The following is a 694-nucleotide window of genomic DNA, read 5'->3' on the forward strand; positions in this document are numbered from 1 at the left end:
ACCAAGAAAGCTCACCCAATCGACAAAGTAATAGGTGACATATCTACGGGAGTGGTAACCCGTAGTTCCCTTCGAAATTTTTGTAATTTTGTAGCTTTTGTATCTCAGATTGAGCCTAAGACCATTGATGAGGCCATTGAGGATGTGCACTGAGGTATAGCTATGCAAGAAGAGCTAAACCAGTTCGAACGTAACAATGTTTGGGACTTGGTCCCCAAACCTAAAGATCATCTCGTGATTGGTACCATATGGGTCTTCAGAAACAAACTTGATGAATTAGGCTTAATCATTCGAAATAAGGCACGCTTGGTGGCCAAAGGCTACAACCAGGAGGAAGGTATCGACTATGACGAAACCTATGCCCCTGTAGCCAGATTAGAGGCCATCAGGGTGCTTCTTTCCTTTGCATCTATTATGAATTTCAAATTATTTCAAATGGACGTAAAAAGCGCCTTTTTGAATGGTTACATTCAAGAAGTTTATGTTGACCAACCGCTTGGCTTTGAAAACTTAAATATCCGAACCACGTTTATAAACTTAAAAATGCACTCTATGGTCTTAAGCAAGCTCCTAGAGCTTGGTATGATAGACTAAGTACCTTTCTTTTGGAAAAAAGGTTCGAAAGAGGCTTGGTTGACACAACGCTTTTTATTCGAAAATCAGAAAATCATGTATTACTTGTACAAATCTATGT

Source organism: Lupinus angustifolius, chromosome LG12, assembly GCF_001865875.1.
Source record: "Lupinus angustifolius cultivar Tanjil chromosome LG12, LupAngTanjil_v1.0, whole genome shotgun sequence".
NCBI classification, from domain to species: domain Eukaryota; kingdom Viridiplantae; phylum Streptophyta; class Magnoliopsida; order Fabales; family Fabaceae; genus Lupinus; species Lupinus angustifolius.